The 18,249-nt window shown below is 33.0% G+C and overlaps 1 protein-coding gene across 1 annotated transcript in view; it reads right to left on the bottom strand.

Annotated features, from left to right (window-relative positions):
- The window catches only part of LOC145252694 (uncharacterized), a 484,652-nt gene that overhangs the window by 291,044 nt on the left and 175,359 nt on the right, over positions 1-18,249 (bottom strand). The window contains exon 2 of the mRNA XM_080112514.1: positions 15,140-15,319. The gene's annotated coding sequence lies outside the window, so the exon portion shown is untranslated. The remainder of the gene's footprint in view (positions 1-15,139; positions 15,320-18,249) is intronic.

Raw genomic sequence — 18,249 nt, 5'->3', positions numbered from 1 at the left:
CACGGAGACAATCATCATATACAGCACTTTGGCTTTGGTAAAAGCATAATAAAGATAAAGCGAGATAGGGAGTGGGAGAGTGCGAGCGAGAGAAATAGTAAGAATTAAAAGAGACAGAGAGGGGGGGAGATGAGGAAGAGAGGTGTAAAAACTCCTTTCTAATCAACTGGAAAACAAAATCTCATAACACCCCATGAAAAGTAGAAATCATTCTCTTTCATTCAATCACTTTAGAATAAAAGAAAATTATTTATCGATGTAAAATCGATTGAGATACCTTCCTCTTCTGAACCAATTATCTTCTGTCCATCCATACAACTTTTACTACCCCCATCCAGAACACCTCCGCTTTATTTCTTTTTGGCATGCCTTTTTATGTATGTCTTATTTAAATCTATCTATCTATCTATCTATTATATAAACTGGACTTTTTCTCTCTGTGTTAGTCTGTTCCCTATGAACTCCGCAGCGGCTGGCCCAATTTTTTTGAAATTTCACATATATATACTTTATGTATCTAGCAGTGTTTTTATGTATATATATATATATATATATATATATATATATATATATATATATATATATATATATATATATATATGTTACATGATAAGGGCTGTCCCCTGTTCATGTAAGTATAAAAATAGAGAGATTAGTTGAAATGAAAATAAGAGAAAGCAGAAATCGAACCCTGGACATAAGTTTTAAAGAACAATAGGTTTAAATGGAATGTCCAGTAAATTGTTAATTCGGATGAAATAAATAATAAATAAACTATTCAATTGTTAAAAGAATGTGGATAATAAAATATGGTTAAATAAATTAGATATGTAGGTTAAATTCCTTTGTGGAAACAACACAAGAAAAATAGGTTATTGGGAAATCAATGTCGGAAACGTGCAAAGTCGCGCATGTTGAAACACGTGAATTTTGCTCACGTGGCCGGGATGCATGGATTTCTCAATATAGGTGGGAGTTAGTTGGTCGTAGAGAGAGTCAGGAGAGACAGTCAGAGAGACAGTCAGGAGAGACAGTCAGGGGAGACGGTCAGTGAGAAAACTCAGAGACAGGCGGACGTCTGAAGCGAGACGTCACTTCAGAAACTAAAATGTGAAACTTTGAGTTCTTAATGAGGAAATCCCGACCGGTCGTAAGGAAATAAATTCATCATGTGTTTTGGATAAAGCTCATCTTTGTGTTTGTGATTTCTACAAAAAGGTAAATTGTATTGTTATTATATCTCTGTGTATAAAATATCATTACATACACATCTCTCTCTCTCTAAGATACAACATCATATGTAATAAGACAAGAACTCTCACTAAGAACTCACGTAACATACGCGCACAAGTGGTATCGTCTAATACTACTAATAATAACCATATCATCCAGTATATAACATATATATATATATAGGTTTTGTATCGGAATGGCTTCGATAACTATCAATAATTAATAATCGAAAAATACGATGAAAGAAAGAAGAAGAGATTTTGACCAAGGTTAACACCTTATATAGTCTAACATTACAAGTATAATCAGAAAGGCCCAGCATATAAAATCAACAGTAGGTTCTTTGACAGACGCGTGTTCGAAATAAATGTTTCTGTTTAAAGCACAATTAAACCAGTTTGCATTTTAAACCATTCAAACCATTATATATATATATATATATATATATATATATATATATATATATATAATCAAAAGTAAGTTCTCTACAATACAATGTATTGTGGACTAAGTCACTGCGGGGAAGCATATAAAGCTTACTCGCAGTGCATCGCAATGGTCCCCCAACTAGAGACGAAAATCAATCGATTTGATTGAAAAATGGACGATTTCACCAATTACAATAACAAAAGTATGGGTGGATGAAAGATTCGTTAAGCATTATTCAATGCCGGCAACGTCGGGTTACTCTGCTAGTATATATATATATATATATATATATATATATATATATATATATAATGCAGCTGTAAAGAAAATGCGTTAGTTCGAAGAGGTTTAGCTATTCATGGTTCTGACGAATCTTAGCGTAGATGAAACGCGGAATATTCTGTGTAGCCTAATTTCCATATATATTTTTATAACTTACTACCTAGCTCTACCTATGTATTGATCACTGTTGAAGTAAATACTTAAAGTTTACGCATAAAATGATATTCGTATATTAATTTATGTGATTAAATGAAGTAGTCATATATATATATATATATATATATATATATATATATATATACAGATATATATATATATATATATTGTCGATTGTGTTATATATGTCGATGTGAAAACACTGGCTACTTCTAACCACACTGATACGGTAAAACAGCTACTTATAGATGACTAATCTTAACTCTGTAATATAAATGTATTTGTTTATATGTAAAAGCTTCAAACACTTTTTTGTAGAATTCGAACGACACCTTCATTTAAATAGTGAGCAGTTGTGTCGACGTAAAGCAAATAGCAAGTCATCAGCATGGCTGAATCTTGGCGAGATTTTAAACCGCGACTACAGTATAGTAGTTTTGTATCTTGCCATGAATTAGCCATGCTAAGTGGTGTATTTACGGCGAAACACGCGTCCATTGATAATCATCTTATATATATATATATATATATATATATATATATATATATATATATATATATTAGTGGCCTTGCAATGCCACAGCGGAGGCAACCAACCAAAAAAAAACAACAAGTAAAATTCATCTCAAAGTAGCAAAACTGAGGCTGGTCTGCTAGGAAACTATATATACAAATGTAGACAAATTTGGACATATTTTATTGGTTTGAAAATATAGCGTCTTTCTTACTAATTGCCATAAACTTCTAATCATAGAATAGTATTATAATCTCCAAAAAGCTTGGTCAATTTTATAAGTTCCAAATATCAGCGACTTTTGATCAGAATTTAACAAATGAACTTGGTAATGAAAAGGTAATGACCTGACTTGTGTAGTAGGCTATGTGATATTTGCTCTGAAGGTCGCATATGAAGGAAATATCTACCATCCAGAGTCTAGTTTTGGCAATTTTCTGCTGCTATAAGATGCTTTGATTACAGCTATTTGTTTTTCTAGTTTTGCATATGTATTACAACATATCTGATACTTCCTCAAAATCTTTTTATGATCAGATTACGTACTGACACATACCTTTTTGTCTGATAAGTTTTTAATGAATTAATACATTTTTTCCCCAAGTTTTAACTTTTAGGTTTAATCGATTTCTAAATTCCCCATTCTTTATGATTATACTTCCTTTGTCCTTTATTTTCCCCCATTTTTCTTTTTCCTTTCCTTACTTTCTTTCTATCTTTTATTTCTTTCTCTCTTTTATGCTGATATAGAGAAGACTCAGAAACAGTTGAAACTAGATCGTAAGTTCGTACAGTATGGAATACTTAAAAGTATATTAAGCCAAACATGTGGGTTGGTAACTAAAGCTGTGCAAATCATACTTTTAACATAAATACAAATGCTACAAAGTACAACCGAAGTCAGTTATATAGAAACAGATAAACTCATGCAAACCAAATAACCCATTATAATAGTCGACGAAACCACCGAGGGAAGCTAAATGGGGGCAAATAGATAAGTAAATATATGGAGTTTACCCGTGTGTTGAAAGGGGCTATGAAACATGAAAAAAGCACTAAGAACAGTTTCCTTAATATGAAAGAAATTGAAATTAAAAGGAATAACACCATACAATGCTGAAAACAGATGATGTAATTAGAAAAACCCTAGAACGAAAAAATAAAACCCATCAAAAACCATCAAAAATCAAAGTCACGTGACAATGACCTACAACAAGTTGGAAAAAAACTGAAGGGGATGAAGCTGAAAAAAATGATGACTAAATAGCATACAATATAAAGACAAAAAAGACAAAAAGTAAAAATAGAAAACACAGATGAAATCATTTTTTTATAATATTCGATAATATAAGTAAATTCGTATCCATTTGCATTAAACATATACATGTATACATAAGTAATAAAAATAATTTTTAATATTGATTTAAAAAAATATTGTGTGTGTGTGTGTGTGTGTGTGTGTGCATCCTAAATTGACAATTATGAAAACCTTTGATTCTAAAGCATGTGCTATTATAAATAATTACATGAAAAGGGGATTCCTGGCATAAAACAATGTTTCAAATTTATCATATATCTTTCGATATATTCCAATTAAAATCTGAAGGGGCTGTCCTTTTTATTGATCGATGTATATTCATTCAAACTCATTGTGTACTGATCTTATATATATACATAAGAAACATAAACGCACAAATAATCAAAAAGAAGGTTTCTTAATTTTTTGAGATGAGGATTGGTTATTCGTATTATTTGGATTTACTGGACTACTGTTCTCATCTTGGGTGTGATTTTAACAAGGTTTCGGTCGATGTAACCTTTTTCAGGTGTATCTTGTCGAACTCGAGAAAGTATCTATCGAACTCGGGAATTTGTATGTAATTTCAAGCGGAACCCTTTATTTACTTCACAGTGCTCTTGTTCCAGCAGCCATGACTAGATAGAGGTCCTAAGTAATTCGCAATTGTATTCCGATCTCCCACACTGAGGATTGAACTTTCAACCGTCAGGAGAATATTACTTTTTACAATTGATTTTTCCAAATACTCTAACCATTACGCCACGGGTCCTTGCGAACTTCTGAGTTGTGTCCTTTTGTGTCTGGTCCAGATTTCTTAGAGCTGACGTCATGCTCTCTGGATAGTTGTTTCAGTGGAGGGTTTTTCTTAAACTGTCCATCTCCTCTTAATATGCACTGCTGTTACTACATATTGCTTTTGCTCGGTGGACGATTCCTTTCTTTACATTATATGGCTTGTGGGAGTTGAAGTTTAGGTACTGTCCCGTGAAAGTTGACTTTCGGTATACAGATGATATAAACCCCTGACCAATGCCAGTTAATAGCACATCTAGGAACGATAATTTATTGTTATGTTCTTTTTCCATCGTGAACTGTATAGTTGGACGGATCGAGTTCACATGGTCTAATAACGTTTGAACATCGTACTGGTAGATCCAGAGTATGAATGTGTCATCTGCATATCGCAACCACATTGTTTGCTTTAGTGGTGTTGATCTTAATGCCACTCCCTCAAAGTATTCCATGCATGCATTGGCCAGTACCGGGGACAACAGTGATCCCATCTCCAGGCCTTCTTCCTGACGATATATATCAGATCCCATCAGGAAGTATGTAGTTTCTACACAAAAGGTCAACATCTCTATTATATTGTCAATTGGGACGCAAATGCGTTCTTTCCGTGAGACATCTGATGTCAGCTTATCCCGTACCATTGTCAAAGTCTCATCAGTGTGTACTTTCGTGAACAGACTCATTACATCTAGACTCACCATCTGGTTGGAGTGAATGGAAGTATTGTTTATTATTTCCATGAAGTGAGTTGAGTTCTTGACGTATGATGGAGATTTGCCGATGATTGGGGTTATTATATCTACAAGGAATCGGCTCAATGGATTGCATTCTGAGCATAGAGCACTGACAATGAATCTTAATGGAATAATGTCCTTTTGAATCTTATGGCGGCTGTATAGGTGTGGTAGCTTGCTGTAATTCTGTACTAGCTGTCCTTATTTTTATTGATGATCTGTGACAGCTTCCTTTCCGTTTTCAAGGTCGGGTTCTTTTTCACTTTACAGTAACCGCCAGCCAATTTTTTGTTGAATATTCTTCTCTATTCATAAACATTGCCTTTATCTGCTGGTAGTATTATGATATCACTGTCACCGCGCAGAGACTTGATAGGCAATACTTCTTCCTTTGAGAGGTTCGGTTTTGCTTGTCTCACTTTCCACCTTAGTTCATCTCCTTGTGCTTTGGGTTTATTTAAGGCTGCCTCCTCTATTATAGTTACCATATCTAAGTATGGGATCCGCTTTATGGTTGTGGCGAGGTTGAGACCTATGTTAAGCACTGATTCCTTAGAGTGAGTTAGCTGGCGTTTACTTTGGTTGACAATGGCTCTTATTGGTGAATGGTGGATCTGGAGTCTTACGTCCTTAACTTTTAGATTTTTTAATTTCTTTATTTGGTGAGACTTAACACCCTTAAATTCTTTCTTATAGGATATGTCCAGGTATTCTTGGATGCGAGTTTTGTCATCAGTCCGAGATATACTCTCTAGGAATCGGGTAAGGTTGTTTGAAATTTTGATCTGTAATTGATGTTTCTTCAACCGACTGTTGTAGATTCTGTCTCGGATGAGTTCATGCCTTACTCGTTCCGCAATACTTTGTGTCCGTCTGGAGCTAATTGGTAGTTTCAACGTTAAGTCTGGTGGTACTAGCTTAAGATCACAGCATCAGCATAGGAATGTTAGGCGGTTAGTCATCCTTGCCAGTTTTTGGAAGTTTTTCGATTTCTTTCTATTTTTTTATTATTTCGGGTCTGTACCGAATTGATATGGCATTTTTCTGAACTGAACTGCGTCACAGGTCCCAGTAGTTGGAGTACTTGGAAAAATCAATTGTAAAAAGTAATATTCTCCTGAGGGTTGAAGGTTCAATCCCCAGTTTGAGCGACCGGAAAAATACAATTGCGAATTACTTAAGACCTCTATCCAGTCATGGCTGATGGAACAAGAGCACGCTACACACGTGAAGTTAATAAAGGGTTCCGCTCGAAATTTCGTCCAAATTCCCGAGGTCGACAGAAAAATTCTCGAGTTCGACAAGATACACCTGAAGAAGGTCGGAGGTTATATCGACCGAAACGTTGTGAAAATCACACTTAAGATAAGACCAGTAGTCCGATGAATCCAAATATTATGAATAAAAAGAATCATATTAAATGCAATAAACACAACAAACTAAATGAGTAATATGCCGAACGAGAGTCAAATATAAAGAGAGCCAACGTAGTAATATATATATATATATGTGTGTGTGTGTGTGTGTGTGTGTGTGTGTGTGTGTGTGTGTGTGTGTGTGTGTGTGTCTGCGCGCGCGGCAGGTATAAAAGAATAATTATTATTTAATTATGATTATCAAGTCCTGTTAAAAATGCTTAAGAATGGGTATTGCGTGGGAATGCTCCCACGCGGAAATTTTATAGCAAGCCCCACTCTCCCCAATGGTTTACTTCTACTTGTGCAGCTCCCATTGCGCAAAGGCAGCATGCGTACCGCAGATTTAACCGACTTAAGTCCAGTACAAGGAGATAGAAGTACATAGAAGCCAGAATAACTTTAAGAAAGAAATAGCGACAGCTAAGAGAGAATGTACTGAAACCACCAAAAAACGCATCGAAGCAGAAAAATTAGGAATTCGTGATTTCAGGAAAATATACAACAGTGTAGTAAATAATGTGCAATCAACAATTCCCCACTATCCAACAATCATGAGATTTTTTGCTCAGCAACCTAGAAGGCTAACGTGCTTGCCAGTCGGTTTGCCTCAAACTCCACACTGGACCCTGCTAACCACCCCCTCCATTACTTTCCTTTGCGGAAAGACCCCACACTAGACGATTTGAAAATCACCCCTTCTCAGATACATGCTATCATAAAAAATATTGACACTTCAAAAGCATGTGGACCTGATCTCATCCCGGCTGTACTCCGCCGAAGTAGCTCGAGTTCTCTCCAAACTTAACAGCAAATGCCTTAATGACTCTTGCTTTCTGGACTGCTGGAAAACTGCTTCTGTGATACCAGTTTTCAAGAATTCTGGCGAAAGAACTGACCCAGTAAATTATCGCCCCATTAGCCTCCTCCCACTTTTCGCCAAAATATTTGAGTCCATAATTAACCAAGCTCTAGTCCATCACCTTACAGATACTAAACTTCTGACCGACTTATAATATGGATTTAGGCAAGCCCGTTCCACAGCAGACATTCTAACTTTAATCTCTGAACGTATATACCATTCACTTGACAAAGAAGGCGAGGGTAGAGCGATAGCTCTAGATATATCTAAGGCTTTTGACAGGGTTTGGCATGAAGGTCTTCTCAGGAAAATCAGATCATACGGTATCACTGGAAGAATACTTAACATATTAAAATCCTTCTTTGATAAGAGAAAAATTCAGGTTGTCCTCGACGGTCGTAAATCCAAACAATATGATATAAATACGGGAGTGCCTCAAGGGTCTATCTTTGGACCTCTATTATTCCTAATATTCATAAATTACCTCCCTGACAAAATTGTCTGTGAGATGGGTATATATGCTGATGATACCACGCTCTATAACAAACACGACAGGGAAACAAATGAACATATATCTAAAGAAATGGCAGAAACTCTAGAGGATGACCTCCAATCTGTAGTGGAATGGGGGGAAAATGGATGGCCAGATTCAATGCTGCCAAGACTAAACTTGTTTCCCTCAATAATTACAAGAAACCTTCTCTACCACCAATAGCAATGGCCAAAGAATCTTTATCTGAAAGTACATCTTTTAAACTCCTCGGCCTAACGTTCACAGAAAACACGAGTTGGAACAATTACATTGAGAGCATTGCCAGGACTGCTGTGAAAAAGGTAGGTTCTCTCTACCGTGCTAGAAAGCTACTAACGCCCGAAAGTATCCAGTAGCTCTATAAGACCACCATTCGTCCATGTATGGAGTAGTGTTGCCATATTCGGGCTGGTGCATCTGCTACTAGTCTCTCGCTCCTGGACAAAGTTCAAAAGAGAGTCGCCAACCTGATAGGTCCTGAACTATCATCTAAGCTTTAGCCTCTGTCCCATCGACGAAATGTTGCATTCTTTTGCCTGTTCTACAAATACTATAACGGTGAATGCTCCGACAAACTGCAAGCACTTGTGCCTCCTCGACGTAAATACCTCCGCAAAACCCCACAAACAGCTAAATCTCACCCCTTCACAGTAGAGATCCCTAAATGTAAGAGAGCCTTCTACTCCAGTAGTTTCGCACTAGAACTGCTAGACTTTGGAATTCCCTTCCGGGTCCCTGCTTCCCCAACTGTACTGACATGCAGAAGTTCAAGTGTAACGTGAATCGACATCTTGCTGCCCAACTTCCTACATAGTACCCCTGTAGCTTATGTCCCTGATAGTAACCCCTACATCAAAGTGGCAATGTGCCTTGTTTGGGGTGAAAATGTAATAAATATATATATATATATATATATATATATATATATATATATATATATATATATAAACGTATAGGCAGTCAACTATCGTTTATGCATCGTTCAAGACTTCTACTCGTTCGAACACTCCGGATTGTCTCATATCTGCGCTCAAATTGTGCATTTATTACTTATTAATTTCCGTCATTCCCATGGCAATTGTTTGGTGGCCCGGAAGAAATGGCTTATAAAATGGAGTCGTGATTGGGTTCGAATCTCCCGACCTGCAGAAGTTCTCACCTCCTACACTGATGATTGCGGAACCATGAAACACTAGTTACTGTAGGTATAAAAGAATCTTTATTATTTAATTATATATATACACACACGCATACACAGACGCACACACAGACACACACACACACACACACATATATATATATATATATATATATATATATAGGAGATTAGAACAATAGTCTAAAGAGCATAGTGTATTTTAGTGTAATAGTGAAATTACTAGTTTTACTAAAATTACTAGGAAAGAAAAAGTGCTCGTTGTAATTTAGATATATAATAAGCTCGATAGGTAAATATCATAGAGCTAATTTAATATTTAGTAATGTGATTGATAATTTAAAATTTAAAAATCAAATTATAATTAAATTAAAAATCCGTTTCATAAGAAGGAACAACAACAAAATCAATTACTTGTACGATCGTTTCGGAAAACAATGTTTTTATTGTGGTAGACATCAAGTTACGGACAATTACAGACAGTTACGGAAATTAAGAATTTTGGAACACAGCTGCTAGGCATAAGTGAGCGTAATATATGCTATATTTTGTGAGATTAAGTTTTATTCAACAAATGGTAAACGTGTTGAATCTCTTTGTTAAAATACAAATATTTAAGATTTACATTGAATCTGATCAATAATAGTTAAATACTAATAAACAAGGTTTCCTGAATTTATATTTTTATTAAGACTCCTTAACCTTCAGCCTTACATTTTAGAAATTTCCTAGGATCAAAATCATCTAATGTACTTTGCTTAAGATTGAAAAAACGATTCTATACTATTATATCTTGATGTTAATCTTCTTTAGGTGGCAAAAACGTTGCGTAAACCGATTCTGTTCGATGAAGTGGCGGGTATTCTTTTGTAGGTATACAAAGCGCTTCTCTTGCTGTTGGTGTGATTAAAAGGCCGGAGCAGAATGTCTGCTATTGAAGCAGAATAAGTAGCACCACTCAACAAGGTCGAGGGAAGCAGTTCGCAATGTGTTTGGCAGCCGGAAACCTGGCCTTAAACATATCTCTCCTCGAATCAAGCGTTCATTGATGCTCTTTACAGATCGATACTGAAAGGGAAACGAATCGACCGCGATCAATACCCTGTCATCTTGCTACCAGCTTTCTCAGCGTCGCTATGATGGAGTATGTTGGTGGCAAGTTGGGAGGCGTGTCCGGTTTTCAGGTATCGAAACGGGTGTTACGTCGGTGTTCATCTATCGCATATTAGCCTCGAGATAACTCAGAAAAACTCGCGTGTATGTGACAACCTAGACAAGGCGTCTTGATCAACATATAAAGCCGATAGATTTAAATTGGTGATAAGTAGTTTTGAAACGGTTCTCTATTATACAGCAGTAATTACGTAAGTTAAATGCGCCCACAACAATTCTTCAAAGTATACTACGTGACCATTATATATATATATATATATATATACATACATTTATACATACATATATATACATATATATAAATACATATATATAGTTTCATATATATATACATATATACATATGCACATATACATATATATACACACAATATATACATATATACATACATATATAGATATAGATACATATATACATATATGGATATATATACATACATATATACATGCATATATATACATATATATACGTACATATATACATTCATAGATATATATATGCATACATATATGCATATATATATACATATATATATACATTCATATATACATATATATACATACATATATATACATACATATATACATATTTATATTTACATACATGTATACATTTGTATATATGTATATATGTATATAAGCATAAATATGTATATATGTATGTATATATATGCATATGTATATATAGATGTATGTATATATATATGTATATATTTATGTATTTTTATATAGATGCTAATTCTTAAACTCAAAATAAACAGATAGTAGAAAATTATATTCCAGTAACGAGGTATTTATTTAGTAAAAAGAATAAATTTTAACAGACGTTTTGTTATGACTTAGACAAACAAAATACGAAGTTGTGTATTTTCGATTTTCTATTAATCTTACTCGTTATAAGGAAAGGTAAAAATCGAATCAAAAAACAGCAAAGAAATAAAAGAAACAAAAAATAATAAAACACACATTAGTAAAGAAATTATATATGTACGTTCATTATGAACAAAGGCCTTCAATAAACGACACGTTTCAAACTAACAGAGCTAGCAAAAATACGCATACTTTTTCCAAACATTGTAATTCTAGATTAAATCGTAAAACACCTAATAGACTTGGGTAAGAAAAGTAATATATGTGTGTATGTATGTATGTATGTATGTATGTATGTATGCATGTATGTATGTATGTATGTATGTATGTATGCATGTATGTATGTATGTATGTATGTATGTATGCATGTATGTATGTATGTATGTATGTATGTATGCATGTATGTATGTATGTATGTATGTTACTGTAAATCTTCCGTCAAACTGATGAAAATTAACTACGTTTCACGAGTCTTTGAACTCGCTATTTTTCTAAACATATATTTAAAATATTCATAAAATTACGTAATTTTATTTTTATCATTTCTGATGATCTGATTAAAATAAAATAACACTCACCGTTAACATTTTATTTTCGATTTTATTTTGAATTCATTTCAAACGGCAAGTGTTCCCTATACAATTTATCGCTTCCTTTTGTACTATACAATTTCTCGCTTCCTCTCACTACTTTCAATGGTTTCGTCGATTTAACTTAGGAAAAGGCATATATTTTGCTCGCTAACTTTTTACGGCGTCATTGAAGTAGATATATTTTTACCTACATACAAAATAATTCACATTGGCTTTATTATAAAGTGAACGCTAATAGCGTGTTCCTGCGTCAAAAAAAAAATGATATACGTTTTCATATGTTTCGAACTTACCTACAAACTTCATAATATCTAGTATAATTATACATCGTCCTCGGGGTCAATAGTCTCCATACGATCCTCTATGTAGTCGCTACACTCCAGAAGAACCCTTACTCTTTTGCAATAGAAGACAACGGAGGAAGACCTCGTCTGAAGTGTGATGCCACTATTTATTAGCCACCTAACGCTAATTGTATGGAACATAAAGTTTCACTTCATATGGGTCGCGGCTTTTTTTCAATATCAAAAGGCGTTCAATAATAGCTGTGCAGCAATAACAACTGATTTTACTGATAAGCTTTCGATGAGAAATCCCTTTTTACTTTCATCCATAAAACCTTGATGTCATATAAGCTCGTTTTATTCCAAGTCAAATCCAGTCACCACAAATGGGGTACTATGAATTGGAATAAAGATAAAAATCTATATTTTCAGCATAAACATTAGACAATGAAGAAAATACTTTTTGATAATCGATACAAAAAATGAGATAGGAGTATTCGTTCCACTTACTTGTTACTCCTCCTCGTTACTACTCGATGATGGTAACATAATCCAAATTTTCAAGCTCCATCAACAATTGATCTTCCTAACCGAACGACTGCCTACTTACAATCTACTTAACAACTTCTACTCTCATTCTCCGTCTTATGTCGATTATCCCTCTTTCGATTTTCTGCGTCTTATAATTCCTCTCTTGTATGAAAGGTATCAAAAGTTATCTCTCTGATGAAGTTTCTATCATTAAAATAAAAAAAATATCTGATTGGTTTTCATGTGATATTCTATGGGTATATTGTGCGGTTTATCACTTTCCATTTCATTTTATTCTATACGTAAGGAGTAAAGCTTCAATTATCTTTATTTAATGAATGCTGCAGTCTGTAAAAACATTTCATAAAAGGTAGTTTTTCCACACGAGTCTAAAGTAAGCATACGGTTAAAGTAGTGGAGGATTCCATTACAAGTCAACATACTTATCAGATATGATTACGGCATAGAACATGATGTAATTAGAGATAGTAAATGAAAGATAAGAGTGATAAAATTTGCATCTATGGTTTACAGTATAAATGCAACACTCTTTGTATATATTAGTGTCCAAATACATATATTTGATGATTTTAATAGCCACCACAATAACTGCGTAGAATTATCGTGATATACAGACGCAACTAGCAACTGCGCGTATAGTTTCTCTCTGTTGCACGCTCTTTCACAGATTTTCACTTTCCCGACCCATTTCCCAGATCGTGAAGCGTAGCAAGCCTTACTTCTTGAATCTATTCCTGACTACAATGCACAAGGCTTGTCTCACGCTAGCCCATAGCCTACTTGGGAACGCTGACTCCCTTGTAATATTAGTAGATATCATCCTTAACTCTCGATCCTAACAATGTATATCATGACTAGCAGGAACTGTTACCCTTCACTGATGATTGTGTAAACATGAAACACTAGTGTCTAAAGTATAAATGAATAATTATTATTTCATTATATCCAGCAAGCTCCTTAAAGAATACTTAGGAATGAGCACTGTCTGCGGAATTATAACTAAGACAGTCAACTAACGTCTATGTTCATGATATTCGCTCGTGCGAACGCTCTAGATTGGCATTGTATTCGTCTTATTTTGGCGTTTATTATTTTTAATTCTCTTTATTCTCGTTGCAATTATTTGATGGCCCTGTGTAGAGTCTCGACAATTGAAGCAAAAGGCGGCTTTGTGGCTAGGTTCGAATTTCATAGACGGCAAGTATTTTCCCTACACTGATGATTGCATAAGCATGAAACACTAGTGCCTGTAGGTATAAATGAATAATTATTATTTATATATATATATATATATATATATATATATATATATATATATATATATATATATATATATATATATATATATATATAGGTTTCATTGTTAGTTTGCGCTTAGTAGTGGCTTTTCGAAATCCCTAAACGTAACACACCATCGCGTAGACTATTTCTCTTTTACAAAACGATCATGATAAAAATTAACAATCACTTAAAATCGTTTTCAAGAAAAACTGTATAATCAAAATTCATTAAAGAAATTTAATGAAAATAAAATATCAGATAAAAATCGATTTTTACTCGATTACCGAAAGCCATCAAATAATTTGAATCAAAAAAAAAAGAAAGATTTTTATTGTATTTTTCTAGTGTGCAATAGTCTAAATCATCTAATAGTCTAAATCATCTAATAGTCTAAATCATCTAATAGTCTAAATCATCTAATTGTCTAAATCATCTAATTGTCTAAATCATCTAATAGTCTAAATCATCTAATAGTCTAAATCATCTAATAGTCTAAATCATCTAATAGTCTAAATCATCTAATTGTCTAAATCATCTAATAGTCTAAATCATCTAATAGTCTAAATCATCTAATTGTCTAAATCATCTAATAGTCTAAATCAGTTGGAATTCATCTAATTGTTGCGGCTTATGATGTTAAGTTCGGAATGGCTGCCACTAAATACACATCTACAATGAAACTTATTTTTAATTTGGGAAAATCCTAAATGTTGACAAAATATTGATACTTTAAATGTGTGTGAAAGGTGATAATATTAATATAAAATGTTTTAAACAAAAAAAAAAGATCCTCCTTAGATTAAATTAGAGTTTAATCTGATGTCGTTTAGTGAAATAATTCTTACTACATGCATTTTAAAAAGAATTGTTCCAAAATAAAAATTGTGTCGGTCCGTCGACTATAGCAGTACAACTTTTAATAAATATATTATAAAAAATGTGACATAAGTTTGTAGATACGTATAAAGTGCAAACAACTTACCTGTTTGTAAATCGATTTGAAAGTCTTTTACATCGACCAATTCTAGGCAGCTTCGTTAGATATTTCCATATGCTTGACGGGTAGGTGCTGAATCACAAATTAACCATTATAACTGGTGATTCGCACGTACCGACAACCAACTTCTCTTTAATGAATAAAATTCTTCCTTCTTTTTCTTTCCTGAAAGTAGGAAGAGAAAAAAAGAACAAAATAATTATCTGATGTTTTTGTCCAATTAAACTGAACGAACACAGAATTATATACCTCGAACACAAAGGTTAAACTAGCTACGGGTCAGCTGAGACGGTTTCACGAATAAGAAGGGTTATTTTTGTAACCAGCTATTAACGTCTAAGGACGATGTCAGTGCTGAAGGATATTACTTAAAATAAAACTTATGTAACTTACACTAAATCACAATTAGAGAAAATCATCGGTTAACATTGGCAGCTTTTTTTTATTGTACATTATTCAATTAATCGTTGGCGGGTTTTTAATTTACGAGGTTTTCAAACCTACATTCTGATACGAACAAAGTTCTCTGGTTTCATTTGGCTGCTTAGCGGAAAAGCGATTAAAAAAGCGTAATAGAATAAAATACCTGTACACATGTATATCCATACTCTACTATATTATAAAGTTCAATTTGTAATGTTTTGTTTCTATATAGAAAGAAATATATATTTTTTATTCGGTTATAAGATAACGAGTAAAAATTTTGCCGGATGAAACCATTCCATGTGCTGATGGGTAAACAGAAAGAAAATACAAAGCCCGCAACGCGTAAAATTAATTCGTAAATAAGTCCCTCATCGTAAATAAAACATATGTAGGTGTTGTTTCTTTTTCGTTTAGGTCATCAGAAATGATAATGAGAATTTAATTTTTTATGTAATTCTATGATTTTATACCAGTAGTACAACTACTCGCGAAGAGCATATTTGTCCGTCATTGTTGACAGACAGTATATATATATATATATATATATATATATATATATATATATATATATATATATATATATTTAAAACAGTAATCAACGTACATGCATGTTTCGGGGCCCTAGCCCTCTTCAGCGTAGCTTGACTGTTATTAGGACTCGAACCCTGGACCTTATGTATTTCAGTCTAGCGTCTGATCCATTACGCTATGATGCCATAGACGATTTTACTGTTTAGTTTTTATCGTTTATATATATTTACGTAGTTTTTTCTTGTTGATTTTTTAACGATATTGAGGTTAGGGTCTTCACCTTGAAGATCGAATGTTTTTTTTAGAAATTGCCCATTTTTTATTTTGGACGTAAACAAATAAATTTTTATTGATTTTTTTATTTTTAAAACAGTAATCTACGTACATGCATGTTTCGGGGCGGCCCTACCCCTCTTCAGCGCATATATATATATATATATATATATATATATATATATATATATATATATATATATATATATATATATAGCATTCTTGTATTAACCTTGTTATACTTAATTGGTTACTTTACCTCTGAAAAATAACAACCGGATATTATATATATATCTTTTGGAAAACAGAATTTGGTACTCCTTGGGCGTTGAGTTCCATGGCGACCACCATAAAAAAACACGCATCGCTCCCTTTCTGACGCAAGCGCACGTAACACTTTTTTTTTTATTTACTGACGTTGTCGTAGTAACTAAACGATTATTTGTCACATTTATTTTGAAAAAAGTTTTACTCTTTATGAATATTAAAAGAAAATTCCTAAACATTTATTAATAATGCCTCACTTTTACAGACATTTGTTTTTAAATTCCTTTTTAAATGACGACTTTTATCGACTTTTTTTTAATAGCATTTGTGGATGGTATGCTGACATTTGATTTTTTTTAATTTCTTTTTAAATGACTTTTATTTTAATAGCATTTGCGGATGGGTAAATAACGAAAAAAAAATAACTAAGCCATTTACTGACAATTTCTCGGTATCTTGACTTTGATAAAATTTATTTGTTAAAAATATTTTTAAATGTGAGAATTATCAGTAAATGGTTTAGTTATCTTTTTTTTTTCGTTTTTTGTCCATCTGCAAATGCTATTAAAAAAAAGAAAGTCGATAAAAAGTCATTTAAAAAGAAATTAAAACAAATGTCAGCATACCCATCCTCAAATGCTATTAAAAAAAAAAGTCGATAAAAGTCGTCATTTAAGAAATTTAAAAACAAATGTCTGTAAAAGTGAGGCATTATTAATAAATGGTTAGTAATTTTTCTTTTAATATTCATAAAGAGTAAAAATGGAATGGAAATTTAAATTTCGCTCCGTTTTAATCTTTTTTTTAATTGTGCTTCTCCCAAACAAATATAATCAAGAAAATAACATTCAACAATTGTACTTTATATATATAAAACACGAAATATAAAAAAATATATATATATTAACGAAAGAGAAATAATTCCATTTTTAAACGAGAAAAGTCAATTTGGTATATAAAAGTTCCGTTTAGTGATGTCACGTGATGACACGCGTGTGAAATAATTGTCCCCAAATAAAAAAATGGCCCATCCGTACAAAGAAAACCAAATATTTATTATAGAAAAATTACGTATAATGTTATAATTACAAAGAGATATATAGAAACACGCATGCGTACCGTAAACATATTATACCAAAATGTGGAAGCCATCCGTCCAGTGGTTATTTAGACTATTAATTACGAACGAACCAAGAGTTACATTTTTTTATATATAGATATATATATATGTATATATATACATATATATATGTATATATATATATATATATATATATATATATATATATATATATATATATATGTAGAGCACCCGCCTCTTTCCAATAAAATCCCCCAAGTATCTCCCTTCAATACTTTCATTCTCTCGATTTTACTTGTTATTCTCTTTTCGCGACAACAGTGAATTAGTAGGAACAATAGTCGCAGAAGCAGCGTGGTTGGTATGGAAATCAGTCATAAAAACGTCGCTTACCTCCAAACATATTTTTACGATTTTGAACACTAGAAAATTCATCATAACTTTTGTTTTACTGAATCGAACAAGATTTTTCATTATATAGCTGAGAAGCTGATCCATAAACTGTAATAATTGTTTG

This window comes from Euprymna scolopes, chromosome 29 (genome assembly GCF_053919585.1).
Source record: "Euprymna scolopes isolate OS-2025 chromosome 29, ASM5391958v1, whole genome shotgun sequence".
In the NCBI taxonomy this organism is placed as follows: domain Eukaryota; kingdom Metazoa; phylum Mollusca; class Cephalopoda; order Sepiida; family Sepiolidae; genus Euprymna; species Euprymna scolopes.
Note: the sequence above shows the minus strand (reverse complement) of the source record. Positions and strands in the feature narration are given on the sequence as shown.